Here is a 25,635-nt window from a genome sequence, read left to right as displayed (position 1 = left end):
GTGGGCAAGAGACTTGACCCTAGAGGGGCTCCCAGGTGCCCAAGCTGAGGTCCCCAGTTAGTTCCTTGGGCAGCTGAGGATAGGGAACCTGAAATGACCCTATCCTATAGCAATATTGACGAATATCTTGCATATCTTCATAGAACCTTCATCTGGTGATGGATGGAGATAGAGACAGAGACCCACACTGGAGCACTGGACTGAGCTCTCAAGGTCCCAATGAGGAGCAGAAGGAGGGAGAACATGAGCAAAGAAGTCGGGACCACGAGGGGTGCACCCACCCACTGAGACACTGGAGCTGATCTACTGGGAGCTCACCAAGGCCAGCTGGACTGTGCTGAAAAAGCATGGGATAAAACTGGACTCTGAACATGGCGAACAATGAGGGCTGATGAGATGCCAAGGACAATGGCACGGGGTTTTGATCCTACTTAATGTGCTGGATTTGTGGGAGCCTAGCCAGTTTGGATGTTCACCTTCCTAGATATGGACGGAGGGGGGAGGACCTAGGATTTACCACAGGGCAGGGAACCCTGACTGCTCTTTGGACTGGAGAGGGAGGGAGAGAGGAGAGGGGGGAGGGGGAGAAGGGTGGGAGGAGGGGGAGAAGGGTGGGAGGAGGGGGAGGGAAATGGGAGGCTGGGAGGAGGTGGAAACTTGTTTTTTTTTTTCTCCTTTTCTCAATAAAAAAAAGTAGGCATTACAGTTACAAAGACATCAGCAAAGGCAATGGTAGTAACAACAGAGGGGCTGTTGCATTCTCAGCAAATGCATCAGAAATGGCAGTAGAGGGTGGCTGTAATGGTGCCACTATTAATAACTTTAAAGAGAGTAGTGGTAGCATTCATAATCTTCACATGTCTAGATTTACTTAATTTTCAATGATACTCATCACTGTTAACAGAACATTGAAGAATTTATTAAACTGATTTTTCATTAACCAATAGAATGCATGTCTATGATGTCAGAAGGTTTTAATGTTTGATTCTTGATAGTCACAAAATACCATAATATCGAGATGCTCAATAAACATTTTTAAATAAACACATAAAAAAAAGAAATTGCAGATGGGAAACGCCATTCCCTTCCTCTTGACAACCACAGCAAGCAATTTTGTAAGCGCCATTCACAGAGCTACGGGAGGCTGCGCGTTCGGTAAAGACTTGAGCTTCTGCCCTCATCGATCTTCACCCATCCCCACCAAACCCCCTACACCACAAAGTGATGCCCTGAGGCTTTAAAGTAGTGAATCTCATTTCGTGCTGCCCTCATAAAAAAGGCATGCTTAGAGTACTGCAGGGGACTGGGCACTGTCGCATGGGAAGCCCAAGAAAGGAGAATTCTGACAGAAGCCCGGGGTGTCCAGACTCTGCGATGTCCACTACAGTGTAAGAGACCTTAGAGCGCACGAAAACCTGAGTGCTTGGTACCGTCCAGCGAGGAGCAGCTGGGACAGCATCTTGAAGGACCTAGCAGTTCTTAAAAGAGCCCTGATATTTCACTCTTGATCACGCGGGTCAACCTGGACAATAGCTAATTCTCACTATAGGGATTAACCTTAGGAAGTATGGGGGACATTGCAGTCAACACCTTTGGGGACCTGCTTTCTAAAATAAACCCAGACTGTCACTTCACTGGGTCCCACACTTTCTAAACCAAACGGAGTTGTTTAACAACAGACAAAATGCCCCATCTGAATAGCTGGGAGCCCAATGTGTAAGAGTGAATGTATAAGCCTATGCTACGGTGTGTAACGATATAGAAATTGTCACCAAGGAAAACACATTGATAGCCCCCAAATATGCATATTGAAGCTGTTGATTGTGACCTTTATGTATTATGCATTTAGGCATTAAATCTGAAGTACGTCGACATATAAGTCACACTATGGAGAAGAAAGGAACAATTTTATCAGACGGGGTATCTGAATCTCTGTCACAAACCAACTGTGCACTCACTGAGAATGTCCTGGTCAGCCACAGGAGCAGAGGCCATTCTGGAGCATACCCATTTATGCTCCACAGACACAGCCCTGTAGAGGGAGTGAGAGGCACACCTCACCTCCCTTCTGGTGCATTCCCAAGCTGCTACTCTGGGAATGAACACACAGGGAAGCAGAGAAGGGCCAATCACTGTCACCTGTTACTTGTGCCGCAGACTCACCCAGGTTAGTAGGTTTGCTGACATATTCAGACTCAAGTTTCAGAATTTCTATTTTTTTAAGAAGGGGAACCACCTCTAAAAGTTGAAGTCCTGGAGGCCGAGAGCAGCAAGGACACTAGGAAAGGTGAGGATTGGAAAGGCTGTGGACCTTTCTCTTTGGGCACAGAGCCGAGTGGAGCTGTAAGTCAACAGCTGGAGCAGAGCTCTTCGGACTGACCAGGTGAGGAACCCTCACCTGAGCTAACTTGGTGAGAAACTGCAGTCAAAACTGAGGCCAAAGGTAGAAGGTCTGTGACTTGTGCATCCTGAATTCAAGGATGCTGTCTACATTCTGCAAGAAATGAAGACACCAAAACAAGGGGAGGGGAAGTCATGGGGAAGGAGAAAGAAGAGCGTGTGGAGAAAAGCAGGCTCAGGCAGCAAGGTCCAGACTTCAGTGAGCTTTGTCTACCCACTTTCAACAGCCCAGGACCAACAGACTCACTCACTAGGGCAAAGACAGAGATGGTAGATCTGAACGGGAGAGGATCCTTCCAGGAGACAAATCTAAACGCTATGATAGAAGCTAGAAGCAGTGGTGCACTCTTTGTCTGGGGTTTAGAAAGTCTCCTACTGGCCCTCACCCTTACCTCCAGTGCTGGGGACAGGGCCCAGCGAGGAGAAAGATAATGCAAGGCTCTAGCCTCACTGGTCCTGAGCCAAGGATGACTGACAGCAGTAGTGAGTCACTTTGTGTAATGGACCTTTTACATCATCACCTTTAGAGATGGGTGTACCTGTCAACTGGACACCTGTCTTCAGTCTCAGTCACTAGAACCTGTCCCTTTCGATGAGGTTGGGAGAAAGCTGAGAGAACATGCTAGAACCACAGAAGCGACTTCAATGCAGATCATTTGGAGAGAATCGGACCACAGGAGTCGAGAGCCACTCTGAGGCTTCCACGTTGGGAACGAAGGGCGCGGCTGTAAAAGGCAGTCGCTTGCTGTCGAAAGATCTTCAGCTCTCTAGAAGATTCCAGTAGCATCCAGCACATTTCTTGGCAAGAAGCACAACCCACCAGACCTGGGTCTCTTGTCCCTGTTCTAGTAGAGACGGCCTTCAGCTGTTTAAATCCTATTTTTGACATTAGAGTCTCTCTGCTGGAGATGTTCCTTGTATAAATCCAGGTTTCCTCCCTTCCACCTTCGCTCCTGCCATCATCCATGGTATCAGGAGAAGATTCTGCTCCCATGAGCAGAATCTCATCTCATTTTCCCATGGTAGCATCATATATCTGGGCTCCATGACTGATCTGGCCAAATGATTCTCTCTTGTCATCCTCTGTTTCACGAGAGTGAGGACCTTACTTCCTGCTGTTCTGCTGCTCCCTCCCCTGGGCAACCATGCTGTCTCACTGGACTGGGCAGGTTGAAAGAGATGCATAAGCTTTCCTGTGATAGCTGATGACAACAGTCTGTCCCTTCTCAGGTCCCCTGCCCCACGGCAAAGCTAAGAATCAACAGTAGAAACTAAGGCAGAATTGGCAACGGCGTGTGGGGCCCCAGCAAACAGGACCAGCCTTTCCCTATCAATGTGCCCCAGGCACCTTTCAGCCACACGGCAAACAGATCTCCAGACCATGGATGGGTCCTGCCTCTACTCACACAGAACTGCAGGTGACATGGACGAGTCAGCTGGGGTCTGCATCCAGGACCTGGTTTTACAAACTACACTCCAGGAGCACCTTTTGAGACATGCATTCCCAAAAGCCATTGAAGATGACTGGCTATTCTAATGACTTGGTGGGATATGGGGTGGACCCCAAAGTATAGTGTTGTCTGGACTTGAATTCCTACTAAGCTGTAGGAACATGATGTACTTCAGTTATTTCCTCTTTGGAAAATGCAGTCTCTTGACTGATGAGATGCCTGAACTACTAAACCTTCTCACCCCCCTCCTATTTGCAGTGTTGGGGGCCGAATCTAGGGCTTTACAGATGCTCTTTATGTAAGTAAGTCCTCTTCTTGTGACCTAATGCCTGAGCACGAGCTATTTAATTTTTGTAACTGACTGAACAGTCAATTGAATTATAATAAGGGACTTATTAGGAACCCACCTCCATGTCCCACCCCAGCTGCGGAAGGAGGACCCTGTTTGACTAGCCTTGCAGATCACTGAGACCATGGCTCATGTTTGCAAACCACTGACGGGGATCAAGAAAAGCAGAGCTCTCCATTCTAGCGCTAAAATTCCCAAGAAAGGCAAATGTGAGGCCGGCTAAGAAAAGGTGATTTTTATTTTATTTTATTTTATTTTGGCCAGGAGAAGAGATCAGAGGAATGGCTTCAAGAATGATGTGAACTTTTTTTTTAGAAGTCATGAGTTTAAAACAATAAGCAAGTTATCAAAATGCTATACTATTTCTAAGACAGGGCTGGCCTCCCTGTTTTCCACTCATCACAATCTGTCCAGTGAAAAGGATGGACAGGGAAACTAGGACCACACCTGTCTGGATTTTAGGGCGCTGTACAGTAAAGTGTGACCCAGCCTGGGGTGGCCCACAAACACAACGAGGCTCAAATGTCAGTGCTGTCGTATTTTTTTTTAACCACAGACTTCCACCCTCCCGCCTCTACATAATCCACAGGGTACAGCCTTGCTCCCAGGAGGAGGGTGGTGATGGGTCTGTAGGAAGCCACGGCAGCCAGAACATTTTACCTCTAAACAGCTGCTCCGGAGAGCCGTCCGATGAAGAAGGATTAGCTCACTGCTCTGCCGATGAACCAGGAGACACACAGCGGGAGGAGCGCAGGTCTCTTGATTAGAGGACCATAATACCGTGCTGCGCTTGAGGGGGAGGACACAGACGCTGTCCAGGTTAGACGGAGCTGGAAACATTACACTTGAACCAGATGGTAGGTGAAAACTGGGCGTGCGGATGGAATGATCGATCACATAAGGGATTGCTCCATCTCCTCCCTCTCCACTTCGACCTCCTCCTCTTCTCCCCTCCTCTGGTGTGTCTGCTGGGCATAGCTCATCATTATTGGGTGACTATTGGGTATTGTGACGTCAGAGGCATGCTGAGAAGGGGCAGGCAGTGAGGTTTGTTCCGGCACAGGTGGCTGTGGTGTGAACTCTCACAACCTTTCTACGCTCCCTGTCTACTTGACGACCTGACCCCACTTCTCAACCATCTCCTGAACTTACCCTCCCTATTCCGCATGGGAAACCAAGGTACAGGGCAAGTTGCTAAGGTCATTGACCAATACCCTGGCACTGCCGCTAACGGTGTCACGGTCCCTGCTCACTCGTCTGTGCCAGTCTGCTGGAGAGCAGGCTGCTATTATAGAAAGTTTCCACACACCTTCTGTCCCTAACGTTGATCACAAGCATCGCTGGCTCCAGCGGGCTGTCACACACTTAGTAAGGCGCTCCATTTAGGACCATGACCATGGCTTGTTTGCACTGGGCATCAATTCACGGCTTCCAGTTAGTCTTGCGCTTTCTAATGTCTTATCTCAAATGCAGCTAACGAGGCCTAGCTTAAGACATCTGGAAATGCAACTTGAATTCAAGAAAAATCAGCACTTTAGTTCCCGCAGCTAAACCAGGTGGAAGTCGGAAGGGACTGCTCAGAGCTGGCCACAGTGGTGGTGGGGGGTGGGGTGGCGAGGTGGTGGTATTGGTGGGGGTGGCAAGGTCTATCTCTTTTTTAATTCAAGTTGGCATTTGCAGCATCAGTGATGAGGGAATGGAAATAAAAAAGGTAATATGGGTCTCCCTCCTTCTCTCCCTCCCTCCCTCCCTCGCCCCCCTCCCTGTTTCTCCTGTGTGTGTTTGTGTTCCTTCCCTCCCTGTCTCTCCTGTGTGTGTGTTCCCTCCCTCCCTCCCCCCCTTGTGTGTGTGTGTGTTCCCTCCCCCCCTTGTGTGTGTGTTCCCTCCCTCTCTCCCTCTCCCCCCTGCCGTGTGTGTGTGTGTGTGTGTGTGTGTGTGTGTGTGTGTGTGTGTTTGATTATCCAAGTACCTTGATCCTGATATGTAAAATGTTTAGGGACTTCAGAGAAAAGGGAAGCAAGCCCTTGGAATAAGGTGTGAATGTGGAGAACAGACAAATCACCTTTAGCACATGGGCTGCTCCACTCATCAGGGAACAGATTCCAGGTCCTAAATAAAGCCCCAGAGAGCACACATGGGAAGTTCCAGCTTGTGTATAAAACAACAAATGCGCCAAGACCTAAAGTCATCAACAGCCACTAAGGTGACTTGGTTTCTGAGTCTGCCATAAGTTCTTTCAACCACGTAGTAAATAAAATAAAACTTCATTGTAAATGAGCCTCGGCTGCCCCCCTTGTGACTGCTTTTGCTGCCTCCTCATGTGACTGGCCTCCCAATTTAGCGTGTACCCAACTCCCAATGACCTGTAATAACACTATTCCCAAATTAGAGCTCTCGATTTGACTTGGCTTCGGTTCCTCCCTCAAAGCAAAATAAAGCATCCATTTTCTTGTTTTCACATTCATAAATGCTTGCTTTGGAGTCGCCAACTCAAAGCCTGCTCCAGGCAGATTGAGCCCCCCTTACCCACCCCCACCCGGACACCTTCTTCTTCTGGTTAGCCGAGAGCCCCATGGAAAAACACCAAGAGACAAAAACAAAAACAAAATCAGACAAAAATTCCAAGTAAGTGACATTCGGCTGGAAAAGTGATGATTCACTTGCAAATAGAAACCTCCCTGAATTCACTGGTCTATGACGCAAGGCTCCAGCTGCGACATAAAGGGACAAATGAAATCACTCACAATTAAACCTTCTCTGGAAGACTGGAATTCTCTGGCAGGGCCTTCTTAACTAATGATAAGAAACCCCCAACAGTAGCAGAATGAATCTAATTGAGTGGGAGCCTAGGGCATCCCCACCTAAGCTAACAAACCATCCTGAAAAACCCAAGGGGAGTCCTGTCTTCACTGTTCCTCATTCATCCCTGGACCTCCCATAGCCTGGGAGGAATTAGAGCCATGGCCCGGCCTCCCTAGAAAGGGTTCTCTTCCCAGTAGACACACGGGCATGAAGGACCCTGCTAAGGAAGCGGGACTCACCATTTTTCCCAGGATGCTACAGTCCAGGGATAATGGCTGCTGTGCTCTGGACAGAGCTCCCTGATGGAGGAGGGTCATCTGTCTATCTGTTGCTTTCATTGGTTAATTAAAGAAATCTGCTTGGCCTGATAGGGCAGAATTTAGATAGGTGGAGTAGACCGAACAGAATGCTGGGAAGAAGGGAAGTGAGGCAGACGCTATAGCTCTACTCCCCAAGATGGACACAGGTTAAGATCCTTCCTGGTAAGCCAACACCTCGTGGTGCTACACACATTATTAGAAATGGGTTAGAATTAGCCAGTAAGAGGCTAGAGCTAATGGGCCAAGCGGTGTTTAAAAGAATACAGTTTCTGTGTAATTATTTTGGGTAAAGCTAGCCGATGGCTGGGAGCCAGGTGGTGGGAAGAGGCCCGCCGCTCCTATCACTACAGCTTCCCAACCCTGCGCAGAATCTCCATCTAAGCTTCACAGTGTATCAGCCCCTGAGTTCAGGCTCAGACTAGAGACAGCAGGAGATTATGCCCTTCATGCTGGAAGAGAAGCATCATCCTACCCCTGCCCTTCCCACAGGAGATGAAGACTCAGCTGATATGGCTCCCTTTTCTTCCACTCCCTGATGAGTCCTTTAGGGTATGCAAACTCCCTGCATTAAAATTGGGCTCATAGAGGTGGGTGGGACCTCCTTTACTTGATGTAAATGTCCCCACCAAAGGATTCTTGCCTAATTGTCACCTGGACCATAGGGATCTCTTCCATTGTCAGAGATGGGACTACAAGATCCCATTGGCCTCTGTAATATTTGTCCAGTTACAAATCTACGATGCTTATGCATCAGTGTTCACCATAGTCATAGGACACCCAAGGAAACACTCAAACATCTATCACCCGATAAAGAAAATGTGCAATGCACAATGGGATATTATTCACCCTTAGTAAAGAAGGGAGTTCTAACGCTGGCCGTAACATGGACGAGCTTCAAAGGCATAAACTATGCCCAGTGGATTAAACTAGATTAAGAGGTATAAATAATGTACAATCCCACATACTTGCATCAGTTTTTTAGAGACAGAAAGTAGAATGGAAGTTTCTGAGGGTTGGGGCAAGAAGAAGGGGAACTGGGACTCACTATTTAATGGGTACCAAGTTCTTGATTAGGATGGAAAAAGAATTCTAGAGTAGAATAGTACCAGTGACCCCCTCAACTTTGTGAATATAATTAACCCTGGACCTGTACTTAAAAATGGTTCAAATGGGGGGATTTTATGTATAGGTATTTTATGACAATAAAAATATAGAAAAATAGGTCGGCTCTCCTTTTTCACAAAAACAGTTATTCTGCCAAATCTGTCGCATTAGGCTTAAATTCACCAGAGTTTAAAAGTTATTTTTGCAAATGTAATTTGTAGGAATCCCCTCCCCTTGGCCTCTCTCCTCTTAGAACATTTCATGTCTCTGAAAACTGGGTATCCAGAACTGAACCTTTCCCTTGGCTCAGTTGCACCCCGCCCCGGACTCTTGTTGAAGACATCCCCTTTAATCCCCAAGTCGAGAACTTTGCCGAGTGGGTCTCCTGGCTCCCTGCTTTGGCTACTAAGACAAAGGAATAGAAATTAAAAGAAGGAACAACCACAACACCCTGGGGCCACTTTCCTAGACTTGGCTCTGTCCCCCAGATGGCTGTGGGCAGTTATAGCTGAGAAGCTAACCCTGAGAAGGCAATGGGACACAGGGCTCAGCTCAGCACACATACACTGGCCTTTCAAGAAATTTTCTGATAGCTTCTGGGTTGTGGGCAAATGGAAATGGCCAGGAGTCTCCATAGCTTCTATACAAGCCCCCAAGACTGAGAAAAGTGCATCCTACTGGATGCAAAGACACACTCCGGACCCCTCGGCCCAGCTGGAAAAGTTATAAAATTTGAGGCAGAAAAGCTTCTTTCTGTTCTTTGAAATCTGTTGAAAGAGCAGCCTGGGTGTTGGTCTCATTCCACAGGATTCAGCATTTCCTGAAATGAACTTCGCACCCCTTGGAAGTGGACTGGTGATTTGGGGGTACCATCTGAAGTGCAGCTAACTTGGTAAATTCGCAGTGTGCAGCTTTTCTAGAAACACTGTTTGTCAAATGAATGCCCCTTCGTGAGTTAGCCTTTAAAAAGTTAATTCCTCCCTAACAGGAGAGTGATCGGTGCCTGGGAAAGGCCAGTGTGTGTGTGTGTGTGTGTGTGTGTGTGTGTGTGTGTGTGAGAGAGAGAGAGAGAGAGAGAGAGAGAGAGAGAGAGAGAGAACGTGTGTGCTTTATCTCCTAGTTGGACAAAGCACATGTCAAAAGGGCCGACCAATTTCTTTGTCTTCATCTCCTTAACTTCTGATTTTCTGTTTATATCAGAGCTAATAATAGGCAGACTTTGGAAAAAATTTTTCCAATGCTAGTATTTTGCCTGGAGTTTGAAAAGGCAGGATTGAAAACCACTTTTTTCTAGGAGTCTTTTGGTTTTGGGATTTGCTAGAGAGGTTCCTAAGAACCTGTCCTCTCCTGGAGTCTATGCCTATCAAGACGAACCAGGTTTTCTAAGGGAAAGGGTCACCTTTCCCTTAGAAAAACTCTTGATTTCCCCGGTCCTCCTCTGTGAAATAGGCAAGCTATAGGAATCTATTTTCTTATGGAAAGTAAAGAAATGAAGGTTTGGGGCGCTCTGTAGGTTAGGTCTGTGTTTGGTGGGCTCTTGGGTAGGGATAAATTAAACCATGAAGTAGTCTTGGTGAAGATTCACAAAAGATTGACAAAAGTCAGCCAGGCAGTGGTGGCACACGCCTTTAATCCCAGCACTCGGGAGGCAGAGGCAGGCGAATCTCTGTGAGTTCGAGGCCAGCCTGGTCTAGAAGAGCTAGTTCCAGGACAGGAACCAAAAAAAAACTACAGAGAAACACTGTCTCGAAAATCCAAAAAAAAAAAAGATTGACAAAAGTCCATCCCAATCCCAGCCCCTTCATCAGTAAGGTGTGTAACCCTTTCAGTAAAGAGCATAGGAGTCACAAGTGGTGGCCCTGGGGTCTCCCTGCCATCCACCTGAGACAGAAGTAGGGGCACATGACTCTCTCTTGCCCTGGCTTATTCATAACTGTGTTTTCAGCTTCCTCACAAGGATTACACTAGGGAAAATCCTCTGCCCTCCATTCCAGGCCCTTTGGAGATGTCCTGGAGTACCCACTCTGGGAGAGGACTCTGGGACTCTGGGACTCTGGGAGGTGGCTGTCTCTCCCAGTCTTCTGCACATAGACCTGTAGTAACAGAGCCTATACCCCCAGAGAGCACCAGCAGACAGAACATGACTTTCCTACAGAGGGCCCACCTCTGGCGGTAGTGTGTGGTACCAAGTGAAAAAGACAACATGCAGGGTCCAAAAAAACCTTGGTTGATTTTCCAGGTACCAGCAATCTTTTCTTTAAGATTTATTTTTATTTTTATGTGTATGGCTGTTCTGCCTGCAGATAGGTCTGTGTGCCATGTTTGTGTAGAGCCCACAGAGGCCAGGAGAGGGCATCAGATCCCCTGAGACTGGAGTTACGGATTGCCGTCAATCACCACGTGGGTTCTGGGAATCGAACCTGGGTCCCGTGGAAGAGCAGCTAGTGCTCTTAACTACTGTGTTAGACAGGCTTTCTACTGATGCGAGGACACACAATGGCCATGCCAACTCTTATAAATGAAAACATTTAATTGAGATAGTGGCTTACAGTTCAGAGGTTCAGTCCATTATCATCATGGCGGGGAGCATGGCAGTGTGCAGGTCATGCAGGGAGATATGGTACTGGCTACATCTTGATCAGATGACAGCAGGAAGTGGACAGGGAAGAGACCTCAAAGCCCACCCCCAGAGTGACACATGTCTTTTCACAAGGACACATCTACTTCAACAAGACCATACCTCCCAACAGTGCCTATGAGTTTATGAGGGCCATTTACGTTCAAACTACCACAACCATTGAGCAGTTGTTCCAGTCCTAGACACCAGCAATCTTGTAAACAGTGGGAATTAGTCATTTTTCTTTATGTCCAGCGGGCCTATTACATACAAGGCAGCGCTGGTCAAATATAAGCCACAGAAAACCTCAACACCCTGGCCGACCTCTGTTGCAGTGAAGGGGGACTTTTGTCTCAGTTCGCCTCCGTTTATGCTTTACAGTGCATATTTATCCTTCATGGCATTATTTTTTAATTTATTATTTTAAAGACTGAATCCATAGCACCTGGATCTAGAGCAGAACATTGTGGAGACCCGACCCTGTAGAAGAACCGGGGTCTGAATAAGCAGGTGTTTAAAATACAGCCAGTGAGCAGCAGGGGCTGTCAGTAAGGTGGCTGGGACCTGGGACATGCTTGAGATTCACAAAACGAGCCCTCAGTGGCTCTGTGCAAACCGAGGAAGGTTCAGAATCTTGGCTGTTGGTTACTTGGCAAGCACAGCCAAGAGAAGGCCCTCCATTTTCCTGCAACTCTCTTGTATGCAGGCCCGATAGGGGAAGACACAAAGGCCATGCGGGAGAGAAAAACGGGATGGGATAGCAATGAAAGAGCAGGGGCAAGAAGCTGATGGGAAACTGAGAAAGGCCCAACTGCTTTGGTTGCCTCTTTGGCCGTGGCTCTTGGCACAGCTCAGGACCTTTCCTCTGTGAGCCACCGCAGCAGGTTCTGCATGCACACAGCAGCTCCCCACTCCCCCAGCATTAAAGGTGGTTCTGTGATGTCCTTCCTTCATGGAGATTTGGGGAACCACACTCCCTCCCTCTCTGTGCATGTTTGAGCTCTTCACCCCAACAGTCCCCATCAGGCCAGCCCTGGAACCGGAGATGGCATGTTATGACAACATAACTATTTTGTGGTCTCTCTTCAATAGCTATACACTTCCTACTGAAGTGGGGTATCACGTCCATCATAAATCCTTCCGCCCTCTGGGGCAGTTTGTGTTATAGCTCATTCCTACAGCTTTTCTTCTGGGAGATTCCCAGCTCACGCGCATTCTCTCTCTCTCTCTCTCTCTCTCTCTCTCTCTCTCTCTCTCTCTCTCTCCCCCGCCCCTCAGAGAAGCTCTGCCAAACTGGCTTTTGCACATTTTTTATTTGGCACCCCATTTATACTGCATGAAGTCAAACTTTTCTAAAATTACAGGCAGCCCCCAAACCAAATGATGGGTACACCCAGCCATTGTTCACTTCTCAATCCCTCAATGTCTGATGTACTAATAACATCTACTAAGGGCGAAGTGGTGTTTATAAGAGGTTGAAAAATCTCGTTCCAAACGTAATTACTTCTCATTTTCAAGAAGAGTGTGACTGGAGCAGGTGGGGAAACTGAGGCTCACTCTTGTTCCTTAGCAGGACTAGTGTCCACTGCCTTTCCCTGAGGAGGCTTAGCTGCCACAAGGGATGACCTGAGAGCTTCTTTTACACTTTCTTGGTTTTTCCAACTAAGGAATCTAAACATTGACTGGCATTAGGAATCTGCTAACACGAGAAGCACATTGCAGCACGTCTTCACAGTCGTGCAGAAGGAAATTCTGAAAACAAGCAAGCCGTTGCTTTCTTCCCCTCTTCCTGGCTCCGCTGGCAGGCTGTGAGGGAACTGGGTGTGTCAGACGAGGACTCTAGAACATACCATTGTGATTATCTAGCAATCATAACAGTCTTGCTGGCACTGTCCTTTGAGAAGATTAAAATCATGAGGCTTCCTTTGCATCTCAGCAAGCTTCTGAGGTAAACAGTAAAGTTAAAACATAAATGATGTCACTAGCTATCAGCGAAACTAATTTCTTTGCGTTCTCTCAAAACCTCAACGCTGGAAGCCAGAGAAAATGCTGAACTGGAGATTTCAGGAATTCGTCTCAACTATCACTTTTCACTTTTCTGGAGAAGAATGTTTAACAAATTTGGATGAATTTAAGTTAGAAAGTTAATTCCCCCCCCCCTTTAAATAACTATATCAAAGAGTAACCACATAGAAAAAAAAACTTCAATGCAAATAACAAGCATAAACATTATCTTAGCAAACAGTCCAGAAATACACACAACACAAGAGCCAGAGGCAGACCTCAGCACTGCACGGCACCAGCAGGAGGCCGCTCTGCCACACGACCCGTGCTTAGAAAGCAATCTTCTGCTGGGTAGGGCTGATGCAAAAGCACTCACAATCTTATTGATTTTTATTTTTTGAGGAGTCGCTTTTGTTCCAAACAGAAAAGCTGGTTGTTTTAATTAAAATCAACACTACCTCTTTCTTGTATAGTTCTTCATCTACAAACTTACAAAGGCTAAAAATGACTTTAGAAAAGCCTGGGAGATTCCTAGCAGATATAGCATGGGAGGAATGGGGGAGGGGTGGGGATGAGCACACACCATGTATAAACTGAAGAGATGGGATGTGGCCCTAGGGAATTGCAAACCTCTTATTCCTTCTTGTTTGTACACACGTATTTGGCCCACAATTGTTTTACTTCCAAATCCTCCAGGTCACTCCAGGTCTTGTCTGAGACCTTCTTAGCAAACCCTGAAGACTATCAAGTGGAGGGAAACACTGCCCTTCAAATATCCTGAGGTTTTGACTAGATATGGCTCAGGGCATAGAAGGGTGATGGGGCAGAAGCCAAGAAGATGGCAGGTGTTTGGTTCTGCTTTGTCTCCTGATTTAATACAGGACCTCAGGGACATAGCAGAAGGTTTTAGTTCTGGAACACACAACGCCTCTCTCTCTCTCTCTCTCTCTCTCTCTCTCTCTCTCTCTCATGTTCATGTACATTTCTGTTTGTAGGAGTGTGCCGAATCCTCAATCACTCTCCATGGTATTTTTTGACACAAGGTCTCTCACTGAACCTGGAGTTCATAGATCTGGCAAGGCTAGCTGGCCAGGGAGCTCTGGGTATCCCCCTATCTCACTGTGTACATGCCGCTACCAACACCAATACATGGGTGTTGGGGATCTGAATGCAGGTCCTTCGACCCTGGGGAATGAGCCATTTTCCTAGACTCTGAAAATGTAATTTCTTATGCCTCAGTGTTCTTGGGTAGAGAAGAAAGGGAGACTTTTTGCCACAGATCACCTCCCGTGACATTGTGAAAAAGAATGGTTGGTGTGCCCAATGACTCAGTCCTGGTCTAATGACTGACATTCATTCTGAACATCCTCGTCTGGAGTTCGTTTTCTATGGGCTAAACCTCCACTCCTGCCCAGGTCTCACAGCGTCCATTCATACGGGGCTTTGCCTGACATCCCACATCTGGAATTGGGAGAGCATTCTTAACCATTCTTGGTGGCAGATGAGTATTTTTAGCACTTTTAGAAAAGATTAAACTGTTTCTCATCCAATTCATTCCTCATAATATTAGCACTTGTGTCTTAAGAGCACGCAGAGGGAGCTATTGTCAGAGAGGACAGGCGCAGAATAAAGTGGCGGAGCTATAAGGGATATGTGCATTCTCTTCTGCTGAAAATGTCTTCTACATACCGACCTTCCAATGAGCGACTTCAAAATATCCCTGCTCCAGTGGGCTGTAAATTCACCAAAATCCAACTTTAAATACTTGAACATTTGTATCAAAGACTAATAGGGAAGTCTTATCTGTGAGTTTCGTCGGAGTCCTGCTGGTGCTGCTAACCTCTGGGTGCAAGTTCAAAAGCAGTATAACAAAAGACATGTGTCAGAGTGACCTGTCCTTGCTGCCCTCATTTCTTCCTGCCATTGAACTCCTCTTCTGTCACAAAGAGGAATGACCTTTGGGATAAGTTTGTGATCCAAGGGGTTGTCACTGTTCAGGGCTTCATGTTTCCCATCGTGTCCCCATGGATCTCCCACAATATGGGTGACGGCACTCCAGCAAACAGCCGAAGCAGGAAGGTCACTCTCATCTACCCCCATCTTTCCCTTCCCCGAAGCAGGTCTTAAACCTCATTCCAAAGGAACTGCTCCACACCAGGGCAAAGAAACACAACCATCCTCAAAGACACAGACACGCCTGGCAGAATCTACACAGACCGACCTTGTGAAGCTCCCACCCCAACTATTACCACGAAGCCACATCCCTTCTCTCCCAGCTTCCCTTGGCATATTGTCCTCTCTTCAACCCTAACCATCAAAACATAGCAGTTTCCCTGATTCTGTGTATCTTTATTCCTGCGTCACCTAAAATAGGTTTACATCAATTTCCATACTTTCCTCTTATTAAACTATTTTTAAAAAGATTTTATTTGTATGATCATTTTGACTGCATGTACATGTGTGTATCATGTGCATGCCTGACGCCCTGGAAGGTTGGAGGCGTTGGACCCATTGGAACAGATACCATGTAGGTGCTGGGAACTGAACCTGGGTCTGTCTGGAAGAGCAGTCAGTGCTCTTCACCCTTGAGCGGTCTCTCCAGCCCGGATTCTATCTGTTGTTATTGGAGTTTCAATTATGAGTCCAGTGATGGGGAAGGAATATGTTTCTTTGTCCCTATATTAGATAGAAATGTGTAGGTAAAGATAGATAGATTGATAAGTAGGTAGATGATAGATGATTGATAGATGGATGGATAGATAGATGATTGACAGATAGAACGATAGAGTTATTGAATATGAATTGCCTGCAGGACATTAGAGACTACTTTAAAAGCATTCAATAGCAGAGTAAACTCCAGCAGACTAATTCAATAGACACAAATACTCTTTCAGCAAAACATTCCAATCTATGAGAGAATTTCCTCCTTCTACCAAGGACAAATATTTTACAGTGCTTTATAAGTCTAATTAAAAGAACATTGCGGTATCAAGCATGTGTGGGTTACAGAAAGGAACAATCCACCCCCAAAAATCTTCCTCCCATCATGCAGACATGGAATCCGAGGTAAGAATTATGCGGGGACCTCGGAGACTTCTGCTTTGTTTCATTAATATTCACGTATCCACTTGGTAAGAACGTCAGCTCGGCACCACGATTTCCATTACAAAACCCCAAAACGCCAGGAATGAGTCATGGTATTGTGCAGTCTGGGCAGTGTACTGATTGTCTGCATTAGCCAGGCATACATCCTGACAATTCCAGAAGAGCTGAATGAGTCCGTGTCAGGAACAAGCCACGGCAGTGACTATGGACACGGAGGAGCTAGGGGACCAGGAACTGGGCTTTTATTAATGTTTTGCTGTCTTTAAATAGAAACATTCAAAAATCCATTTCATCACTTAGAGCAAAAGAAATTTTCAACTCAATTACTACTAACTTCTTTATTTACTTGTGGGGCTGGGGTTGGGACCTGGGGTCTTGCTGCTGAGCTACCGTCTCGTCCCCGCCCCATTTTCTAACTTTTTGTCTTGAAATAAGGCCTCACAAAGTTGCCCAGATTAGCCTTGACCGTGTTCTGTAGAGAAGGTGGGATCTGAACTTGGGGGTCCTCCTGCCTCAGCCTCCCGAATAGAATTACAGGATTCTCATGGTTTTGTTTTGTTTTGATCATTACTTAGTTGGAACAGAAGCATAGCTAAGAAATAAATTTAAACCTAGTTGTAAATCAAGGCGCTGGACGATAGAGCCCTTCTTGGCACTCAGTCAACTGCCTTTTTGCATTCTAATTCTGGCAAATTGGATCCATATCTCTTTAGTCTAACACTGTCTTAAGAATTTGCTCAACTATGCATAAAATATGAAGACTTAGAGCACTATATTCCTGGACCACAGAGGAAAGAATTTAGCATATTTTATAGGCCTAGAAATTTCCTGACAAAGCGGAAATATCAAAAGAGTTCCCAGGCATGACGGCACACACTTTTAATCCCTGCACTTTTGAGGCATCTCTTGACCTTGAGGCCAGCCTGGTCTACAGAGAAAGTTCTAGGGCATGCCGAGCTACACAATGATACCGTTTCAGAAAAGAACAAACAACAACAACAAAGTGTTAACACTTCTAGAGAATTTGTGAGCACATTTGCAGTTTGAAACAAGCATGTTATGATGGTTCTGAAACGGAGCAAATGAACAGGGTTTAAAGCCAGTGGGAGTAAGTGATTAATGCAGCTGGCTGCTGGGAGCCTGTGTAGCTCTCTTCCAACACGGACCACGGACCTGCTACGGCAGGCAGCAACATCTTCATCTCAGACAGTTCTACTCAGGTGTCTTCTGTCTTTCCTAGAGTTAAGCCACAGCTTTGCTGCCCGCCCCTCTGGAATGAGTGAGGTGGCCTCCCATGCCTAGGCATAATTCAGCATACACAGATGAATAGATCATGTGAGCTAATTTAAGGGACCCTCTCCCAATTCTCTAATCTTTTATGTTGAGATGATGGTCAGTGCCTATTCAAGAGAGTAAAAAACTGGGCTTTCTAAACCTTATAAGCAAGGATTCTCTATCCCGAATTTTCCAAACAGCCACTCACGTTCACTGGACTCTGATGACCCCCAAACCCCAGAATATCAAATAGGTACATTAAGATGGCTTCACTTGCACCAAGCATGACTCTAGCCTTCATAAGCACAGGGAGTGCAGGCTGTGACGGTCGTCTGCCTCTGAATATCTCTAGCTGCTGAAACTTGAGAAAAATCTTAATTTGGCATGACACCTCTACTAAATTGCTACCAGAAGCAGTCATTTGGATTAAATCGCAGCACTAGAACTCACATTTGGTGACAAACTAAAAGACCCAAAGCTCCCCACCGCTGAATCACAGGTCCCGTGTTCTCGCATTCTTGCACAGTCAGAAACGCATGGCAAGCGAGTAGATTTCAAAGGCTGCCCCCAGCCGAGTGTCACAGAAGTTCTGTGACCGTGGGGCTCATGAAGTACATTGCATGTCTACGTCTATGGTAGCGATGCGGCTGCCTTCTAACGTCTCTGTCCTGCGTATTAAGCTCAGCTAGGTAGATGTTGCTAGAATCACCATGGACCCCCAGTCAGAGGGTCAGCTGAGTTCCTTCTCATGTTCTTAGAATCACCATGGACCCCCCACCCCCGTCAGAGGGTCAGCCGAGTTCCTTCTCATGTTCTTAGAATCACCATGGACCCCCAGTCAGAGGGTCAGCCGAGTTCCTTCTCATGTTCTTAGAATCACCATGGACCCCCACCCCCCAGTCAGAGGGTCAGCCGAGTTCCTTCTCATGTTCTTAGAATCACCATGGACCCCCCCCCCGTCAGAGGGTCAGCCGAGTTCCTTCTCATGTTCTTAGAATCACCATGGACACCCCCCCCCGTCAGAGGGTCAGCCGAGTTTCTTCTCATGTTCTTGACATCTGAAGATATCTATAGAAGACCAGACTCTGTCTGTGCATTCTGTTGGCAGTGACCACATCCCTGCGTCAGGAGCCAGGCTCTAGGATAATGTGATGGCCAGGAGGAAGGTTATGTTAACTCAGCATCCAAGGGACTTTAGAGAGAACCTATGGCTTTCTCTTTTGCTTCATAAACTTCTGGGCAGGTTTTAACCAAGGTTAAGTTTTAACCAAGCTTCATTTGTAGTATGAATTTTAAAGAGAAACCCATGTAGGCCTGGAGAAGTGGCTCAGTGGTTAAGAACACTGGCTGCTATTCCAGAGGACTTGGGTTTAATTCTCAGCACCCACATGGTGGCTCACAATGGTCTGCAATTACAGTTCTAGGGGATCCTATGCTCTCTTCTGGCCACCAAAGGCACCAGGCATGCATATGGTATACCAACATATGTACAGGCAAAACACCCATACATGTAAAACAAATATATCTAAATATCTAAAAATAAATATAAATAAAAAATAAAAATAAACACATCCAGAATCTAAAGGGAAGGAAGGAAGGAGAGAAGAAAGGAAGGAGGAAAGGAAGAAGGGAGGGAGGGGGCCTCTGCAGAAAATGCACAGCAGAAGAGAAACACAACGTAGCAGCAAAGGTCTTGTCCTCTGCCTAAACATGGAATAACTTCCCTTGGCAGCATGCTTGCTGCCACTGGAAACTGTTTACTCCTCAAAGGAGAGAAGCTTTTTGCCAAGCTTCCTGCGGAGGCTGCAGAGACCCAGCCTTCCTCCGCAGAAACTCTTCCCAAGAAAGAGGAAGCCAGTGCCAGAGTGTCCTATCTTGGCATTTCTTGTAGGATTTCAGTAGGATGTTAAAATGGATTTAGGTCACAGTGGGGAGAAGTGAATGAATCTCCCTCACTCCCCTTCCTTAATTCTATGTCCCCAAGCTGGGCTTTTTTATGACTCAGACAGAAGCTCCATGTTGAGAAGCATCAGATACTTCAAGTAGGAGAGAGTGGCCTTCAGAGCTAAGGTCCCCGAAAGAATCCAATCCAGACCCAGGAGCTAAGGATTAATGTCTGTTAATGTCTACGCAGGCTGAACTCAGACATTTGATGAACCTTCAGGTCAGTCAATGTGATGATCAAGAGGAAGGTCATGCTAGTTCTTAGACTCTGCTGCCTAAGGGCTCTTTGAACTGGTAGTGCTGAAGGGTCCACATCCCAGGACCTTAATAGAAAGCCCCACCCCTGAGATTCCCGAGCATCCTGGTGGCGGTAAAGACTGCCTGGATTTCCAGTGCTCTTTCTAGCAGCTGAGAGGTTAACAAAACGAGTCCAGGCTATGAGTGCTAAGCAGCGGGCAGTCTACTTTGTTGACACTAACTCCAAACCTACCGTCAAGTCCAAGGTGGCCATTACTTCTTCACTGACCCCGAGATGTTTCTGGTGCCTGTATTGTTTTCTAACTTTGGAAGAAGCCCCAAATAAGGATGACTTTTGGTTCAGGTAGGAGCCATGACTATTTATATGACCTCACTCCTTCTTACATAATATAACAAACAGGCCTCTTAAGCCTGAAACAGAAAGAGCCAAATTCCGCCTTTAGACAAACATGTGCTGATCCCATTGAAGTCAGGGTGACTTGGCTCTCACACAGCTGAGGGCAAACTCCCTTGAGCAAGGATGCAGTGGGCAAGTCAAGGTTTCCCAGCACAGAATCTGGGACTCTGAAAACAAGCCGCTGGAGGAGTATGAAGAAAAAGTCTTGAAGACCCTAAGCAGCAAATACTTTCCGTCGTGGGAGAATTAGCCTGTCTCCTTCTCATGGTGACAAGGTGACCCTGGAGAAAGCACACCAGCCTCCTCTCTCCAGGGATCCTCCTCTTTCTGTAAGCTCTGATGCAGGTAAAATGCAGTCTGGGTCAGAAGTCCACTCCCCCATTAACACTGCTGTTTTCTTCCTCCACTTTCTGAAAGATACACAGCCAGCCTCAGAGCAACAAATGACTTTAAACTCGCGCTTGCCGGCTCATTGCCCCCACACTACATACAGACATTTTATAGTAATTGGTCTTGATTTGCGTCATACATAGATTTACTTATGTACTTTCTTGTTCCCAAAAGAATTTTAAATGGCATACATAAGATCTGAGGGACTGCCCCATTGCCTCATAATGTTTAAAAAAAAAAAATGTTACTCTTACAAAATAACTTGGATTTTTTTGTAGCATTTTCTTTCTTTTTTTTATTTTCCATTCAAAAATTTACACTTCCTCCTCTCCTCCCATTCCCCTCCCATTCCCACCCTCCCCCTCCACCCTCCCTCTCCCTCCTTAAGAGAGGGCAGGAACCCTGCCCTGTGGGAAGTCCAAGCCCCCGATTTTTTAAAATCCATGGTAGCTTTTTTTACAGCTAGAGTTGAAAATGATCAAATCTATTGCTCAAATTATCCAATTTTTAATTTTCAAACAAATTTGAAGATTCTCAGGGGACACTGTGAGCCTGGTCCGGCCTTTGTGATATTCCCCTGAGCCTCATCTACAGATATGCAGAAGGAAACACAAGGCATAGGTCTCCATGTGTGCGGATGATGGTGAAGTCTCCAGTGGCCGAATTCCTCACCTCTGTCTACCCCAGTGCATCCTCCACCTGCTCTGAATAAAGGGGACTGCGTTTAGGTGAGATTTACACACTCCAAGACTCAGAAAATAAAACAGCAAGTCAGCAAAGCTGAGTGTACTCTGAAGAAAGTCAGTAGTAGCGGGTAGCCATGGGGTAATGTCTTCGACTCCCCACCTCCCTCTTCCTGCCCATCTCCCCACCCTGCCACTTGACCCCTAATACACGCATTTGCCCTGCAGTCAAATTTCCAACTTGGACACTGCTGGGCCCTTTCCTGAGGTATCCATTCAAGCCTGAGTTCTGAGCTCTGATTGCCCAATCTTCAATGTCAGGCCTGCCGACACCTGGTTCGTTATTACAGCTGCTGGCACTCAGACATAGAGGCTTTCCCTGAGATGGGTTTGGATGCTAGCTTCATTCACGCTGACTGCTGAGTTCTAGATGACTAAGCTCATTTCGCATGTTCAGTAAAGTCCAAGACTCCAGTGTTGCCATTCAGGACCCTACAATCTTGTTCCAGTTTCCTAACCAACCCTCGCCTTCAGTATAGACTCTGCCTTGGCTCATACGAAGGACATTGTCCATCTCTGCTGCAAGAGCAATCCTCTATCTGACATTTGACAAATTTAAGGAACACTAAAAAAAGACTAACAATATGTCTGGTGGGTTCCAAGAACTCTGCGTATCTCGCTGGATCCTCACAACTCTGGATACTGCTATTAGCCCGTTTTGGTTTCATTCATTTATGTATATTTACGGTGTTGTGTGTTTGTGTACGTCTCTGCACTGGAGTGCACTGACTGCCACAGCATATGTAGAAGTCAGAGGACAACTTGCAGGAGTCAGTTCTTTCCTGCTGTGTGGGTCCTGGGGATCAAACTCAGGTCATCAGGCGTGGTCGCAAGTGCCTGACCCTGCCGAGCAGTCTTGCCAGCCCTCGTCCAGCTTGAAAGATGAGAAGGGAGAAGCCTAGAGATGAGCCCTAGCTTGCTCATTGATTTCTTCTTCTCCATGAGTTCCATGCCTTAGTTGCAGCTCTTTTATGTCCTCAGTATTTTGATCTTTGTAGGCTTTTCTTCTTTCCTGGTAGGTGTGAGGCTCATAAGAATCAGAATCCACAACGGATTCTATTTTGACGTTTATGGTTCACCTACTTTGCTCATGCTGGGTGCCAACCTGTCAATATTAGTGTGTAGAAAGAAGGAAGCAAGAAAGGGAGCCAGAGTCCCTTCCGCTAAGGGACTTCAACTGGAATGAGGAGACACTTTGTTCTTACCCCTGTGTGGTTGCTGGGTTTGCATCCCCATTCGTAGGGAGTCTTGACATACAAAGCTATGTCTTTGGAGATGAGCAGGACTGTGCTCAGTCTCCTTTTGCTCTGTCCACATACAGGAGTAGTGGCAATGACAGACTGGCAGGGCTGGAAACCGCAGCGGTGACAGCTGCAATTATTGTACAGCATGGACCAGTCACTTTTATCCTGTACTGAAATCCTGCACACTTGACCTTAGCACTCTTACTTTATAGAAGGGAAGTAGATTCAGCGAGGCTCAGTCATTTGGCCAAGGTTAAAAGCTGTTAGAACACAGTAAGGAGTCTTGAACTGAGCTCTGCCACGCCAGGATCAGTCTGGCTACATCCACTATACAGCAGCATGTCTTTCGGCTCCTGTGGGGCCAAAAAAAGGCTAGTCAGCTGAAACCATTCATTCTGCGCTTTCTGGATGCTCTTTGTGGCTGGCCTTTTAAGTGGAAAGAGACATTCTCTCTCTCTCTCTCTCTCTCTCTCTCTCTCTCTCTCTCTCTCTCTCCTCTCCCTCCCTCCCTCTCTCTTTCTCCTTCTTCTCCTCCTCCTCTTCCTCTTCCTCCTCCTCCTCCTCCTCCTCCTCCTCCTTCTTCTTCTTCTTCTTCTTCTTCTTCCTAGAGGCCAGCTGAATTGCACCCTATTTCCCCACAATTCAAAGAGTCTAGGAATGCAATGGATGGTGAATATAGAAAAAGTGCCAAGGCAAGAGTATGAGAGGTGACTCAGTTGGTAAAGTGTTTGCTTCAGGAGGATGAGGACCTGCATTTTGGGTCCTTAACATGCATCTTAAAAAAAAAAAAAAAAAACTGGGTGCTTTAGCATGGGCCTACCTGTGATCTCAGTACTGGGTGCAAGCAGACCTTGCTGGCTAGTATAGCTGATTCAATATGTTTTAGGTTCGGTGAGAGAACTTGTCTCAAAAACAAGACAGAGAGTGATGAAGGAAGACATCAGACAGACAGCCTCCTCGTGGGTGTACTCAAAGACGTGTATGTACCCCACACACATGCGGACACACAGTAAGACCGTCATGAGATGACGGAGCCCGTGGGGGTGGCGAGGCCCTCAGAGACTTGCTTGGAGTCAAACAAGCAGAGAGAGACAAATGTTTTGTCAAAAAAACAAAGCTCACTGTGCTTCATCAGCCCGTGAAGCTGCTTGGCTGGATCACTGAAGTAATAGGGGCGGCGGGGCTGCATTCCCAGCACCCCAGCCGCCTGCCCGGCTAGCTTATGCCCCGAAATAATTACACAGACACTGTATTCTTTCAAGCACTGCTTGGCCCTTTAGCTCCAGCACTTACAGGCTAATTCTCACATCCCGATCAACCCATCTCTAACAATCTGTGAGAACCGGTCTTACCGGGAAGATTCTAGCCTAGTCCATCCTGGGTTGGAGCTTCATGCCGTGTGTCTGCCCGGGAGCGGGGCATGGCATCTCTCTCAGGCGTCTGCTCCCGAGAGGACAGCGGTCGAGTCTCTGACCTCACTTCCTCTTCCTCCCAGCGTTCTGTCCTGTTTTCTCCTCCCACTTATCCTCTAACCAATAAAATGGGCCAGGGCAGTGCCTTTATTAGCCAATGACCTTCCTCCATCAGATCACAACCCTCAAGGCACACACAACATGGCCACAAAATGAAGTCCGTGGTCTGGGTGTGATCTGCATACTTTTCCGTACACAGGAAAGTGATTCCCGTTACACCTAGGGAGGAAACAGGCAGGGAATCCCTCAAAATGCCGCCTGCTTCCTCACGCCCCAGCTCTGACTCATCAAGCCTGGAGCGTAATTCTGCTCTCACCTAAAGTCTTGGTGCAGCGCTCTGCATGCGCTAGCAAAATCATCTTTCATTGCTGCTAGGTGACAGCCCCGTTCTCTGCCTCTTTCCACAGCTACCATCAAGACCGACAGAGGCCTATGGCTGGGAACCAGCGCTGGCACAGGATTAAATGCAGACCAGAGGCCCCATTAGGTGTTCTTTGTCAGCTGACTTCAGCCCAGCCTGACCCTGAGAACCCAGTTCTGGTCAGAATGACCGCGAGGGCGTGACAGCTTTCCTTGAGAGCCTGATGTTCTAGATGGCCCTCTGGGAACAGCAACAAGGCGACTTCTCTGAGGAATGCTATTTGGGGACACGCTGACTATTTAGCAGTCCTTTTTCTGAGGCTCCTGTGATGAATGGATGTGTGCAGGGGAAAATGTGGGTGAAGGGTTCGGGAAGCACCCTGTTTGTTCCATTCTGACAGATACCCGGGTAGTTACCATAACTACCATGCAGCCCTGCCAGATCCCACTTCCCCTCAGAAGATTTTTAACTACATTTCTCTTCAAATTAACAGAAGTCAGAACATGACAACCTAACCAAAATCTATGCTCAAAGCCCGAGGAGACAACTTGATTGGCAAAGGGCGTGCCAGGCTACCATGAAGAGCTGAGTTCCAGCCCCATGTTAAGATGCCTAGCTTGGCTCATCATACCCATAATCTCCATGAGGGGAGGAAGGAACATCTAGATCCAGAGGTTCACTGGCCAGCCAGCCTTGCTGAATAGGCTACTTCCTAGCGTCTTAGCGGGCATGAGGGAAGAGGGGTGGTTCAGAGAATAAACCGAGTGCCCTAAATTGCCAGCCGGTCTCACTGCATTTCCCTTCCTATCTCCTCTAGCTTTCTGCCTACAAACATCTATCCAATATTACAAGACACAGTTTGGAGACAGAGAGGGGCAAACACTGCAGGAGGAAAACAATTACTGGTCTGGAAGTTGTGGGGAAACTCAGACTCTGGTCCCATCCCCTTCTTAAACACAGTGACCAGGACGGGCAGTAGATGTGCCCAGGTCCCTAGGGCAGCTGATGGAGGAACAACGGAAGGCTCCGACATCTCCCTGATGACTGATGGTTTGGGTAATGGCTCCTTGGAACTCCTCTATCTTGCTGTCGCCTGCTGTTAAAGGATGTCACCAGCTTTTTTAGGAATTTGGGCCATCTGAGAGGCATCATAGCCTTCTCCTCATCCCTAAAGCAGGTCAAGTGTTGTAGGTGACAAGAAGTGCTTCAAGAGGAGGCAGGATCCTATCCAAAGGCTGATGGAGTATGTGGGAACTGGCAAACAGAACATCTTAGCTTTACCCGGGGGAAGGAGCTAGGAGAGTGGGAGGGAAACACACATCAGTTTGCAGCAAACGGGTATGTGATAAAATAATGGGCGGTCCTTGAATCCACTCATAGTAGAATAGTATCGTGTGAA

The 25,635-nt window shown here is 47.0% G+C and overlaps 1 protein-coding gene across 3 annotated transcripts in view; it reads right to left on the bottom strand.

The window, feature by feature from the left end:
* Positions 1-25,635, bottom strand: part of Samd4a (sterile alpha motif domain containing 4A) — a 213,697-nt gene that overhangs the window by 92,459 nt on the left and 95,603 nt on the right. Inside the window, exon 1 of one of the 3 annotated variants that reach the window (XM_041633956.1) lies at positions 4,861-4,930. The exons of the other annotated variants lie outside the window; for them this stretch is intronic. The gene's annotated coding sequence lies outside the window, so the exon portion shown is untranslated. Of the gene's footprint in view, positions 1-4,860; positions 4,931-25,635 lie in introns of those variants that run through there. 3 annotated transcript variants of the gene reach the window in all.

Source organism: Microtus oregoni, unplaced genomic scaffold (assembly GCF_018167655.1).
Source record: "Microtus oregoni isolate MIOR12 unplaced genomic scaffold, Mior012 000045F_ref0000178, whole genome shotgun sequence".
In the NCBI taxonomy this organism is placed as follows: Eukaryota; Metazoa; Chordata; class Mammalia; order Rodentia; family Cricetidae; genus Microtus; species Microtus oregoni.
Note: the sequence above shows the minus strand (reverse complement) of the source record. Positions and strands in the feature narration are given on the sequence as shown.